Source organism: Penaeus monodon, chromosome 37 (assembly GCF_015228065.2).
Source record: "Penaeus monodon isolate SGIC_2016 chromosome 37, NSTDA_Pmon_1, whole genome shotgun sequence".
NCBI lineage: Eukaryota > Metazoa > Arthropoda > Malacostraca > Decapoda > Penaeidae > Penaeus > Penaeus monodon.
Window position 1 is genome coordinate 9772556 of NC_051422.1, and position 2500 is coordinate 9775055.

Here is a 2500-nt window from a genome sequence, read left to right on the forward strand (position 1 = left end):
ACCTCACTGGTAAACCTATTCCTGCCCAACGTCACTCCTCCCTTAATACGTGTACTTAATACTTGAACATCTCTCCAACTGACTGTCCTGTCTACAAGGACTGGTCAGACTGTGAAAACGACTTGCCTCATTGACTATGATGCAGTGGCAGTCCACTGTTACACTATTCCTCCCAGAGGTCCTACACCAATATTGCCAAAATAAGCCTCTGTAGACATGACCCACATGAAATTTATATTGGTAAAGAGTCCTCTTTCCTGTCAATGTTAGAAATGTTGGCATTTTGGCCACCCAGCCACACACTGTTGCTCCACAGCCTGCTGACCAACCTGATCATGACCATTCAAATTGTTCTGCTCAGTCATTTGTGCCAATTGTGGTGACTCCCATAACGTATTCTGTAGGAGCTGCCCTGCCTACAGGCTCGAATTAGAGGTAGCATTTCTCAAATTCAAACTAAGCTTCACTCTATATGAGGCCAGACAAGAAATACACTGATGAAGTTTTTCTCTTTCTACCTATTCCAAAACTTTACTTCACTTGCTCCCCTCCCATCTTCTCAAGAAGTCTCAGCATCTCCCCTAGTATCTCTCCCCACTATCCCAAACCAACCTATCTCTACTTCCTCTCTCCCACAGTGAAATTGCTTTTCAAGTCTAATTCCAGATTCTCCAATCTCTACCACTTTCCTGTTGTCTACTCCCCCTCCTTGTCACTCTACTTGTCGCACCGGACAATTTAAACATTCCACTCCATCTTCTCCTACCACATCCTCTCCTACACCCATCTCTCCCTGTGCTCCTCAGACATCTATTCCTTCTTCTCCTCCACATAAGAAAACCTTTGTTTCTCAGACCTCCTCATCCATCTCCCTTCCAGAAAATCTTGAAGACATTCATAAATGTGACTCAAGAGAATGATCCAGTCCCTCATCCACCCTCTAATTCTTTTATTCACTCTACATTCAAAGTATCTGCCGATATTCATCCTCCTCCTGCTCAAGTTCCCCCTACCCTTCTTTCTAACCCAAAAAACACCCCATCCTCTCCTCTATGTGCATCACCATTCCCTCTTCCTTCCCCATTATCCTTACCACCCCCACTTAGATGCTGACCTACTCCTTTAAGTCAAAACAATGTCCTTTACCGGATCCCTCCATTTCTGATATTCTTCCTGTTACTTCACCACCTTCCCATTCCCTTATTTCATTCTCAGTATTCTTCACCTGCTTCCACATCCATCGTTTCTTACCATATTACCATTTGATTGTTTCATACCTCGTTTGCAGTTTTACCATGCAGTGTATTCTCCCTTCCTCAGACACACTCTTCTTTTGATCTGATTGGCTATACCTTTAACCACATCCTTTCACAATTCCCCACTGTATTCCATTTGCTTCCCCTCTGTATGGAAATAATACAAAAGCCCCTTCTTGAATGCCCAATAACCCTTAGCTTTGTGCACTCACAGGAGATGATCCCATCAGCCCATGCCCATTACCCAGGCCTCAGCAAAAATAAAAAAAATATGACATGAAGGTAACATCAGCCATATCCAGTGGGTTAAGAATATATCATTATTTTATAATTTTTTATTAGGAGCATTTTTTTGTAAAATTGGTTTAGCTATAAAATGCATTACCCTTATAACATTTTTTTTTTGTCTATACATTACAAATCATGAGTAAAAACTTTTGTATTTCTGAAGACTCAAAACAGCACTGTGAATCAATAGTACAAAATTCCTGAAAAAGATTTTCATCTACACGTGCATTCAACCTCAAGAACACAAAAACTGAAAGCACAGCTAAAAATTGGCTTCAGTGCCTTGCAGTGAAAACTAAAAGGTGTTCATAATGCATGAAAGCCACTATGAGAAGGTTTCACAACTTGGTATCTCAGCACTGTAGTAACAACAGCTACCCACAACTGCTCACAAGAGCAAACCATAACCTGTATCTGGAGCTTAACTTTCATCCTGCCAATATCTGGCTCTTCAGGTACATTTCCCCCCAATACAGATTTTCTAAGCTCGGCTTATCATTTTTTAAAAAATAAAATAATTCAACTAGCTCATGGCCACGTACATATATAAGTGAGAGCCTTAACAAAAAGTGATGACATTTGCATAAGTAAGACTGATTACTTTTCTTGTGTCCATAATTCAAGTATGGTAATCCTTGTTTCTTTCCCTTTACTCTCAGATCTAAATTACAGACTTTATATATGCTCAAAATTAAATAGAACTCAGCACTACTTCCTCTCTAACACACTAACAGTGCATTTTAATCTTGATCTTTGTTATTTACATATCGACATTGGTTCTTGTCAAATGTTGAGGTAGTTTGAAATTTAAGCATTGCTTTCAGCTCCTCTTTAATTCTTGCCACTGTCAGTTGTGCCATGTCTATTTTCTTTGCAAATAACTGAATCACCTTTTAAATATTTTATGTGCAGAAATGAGCATTGCAGTATTTCAATTGTAGATAGGGCTGTTGGGT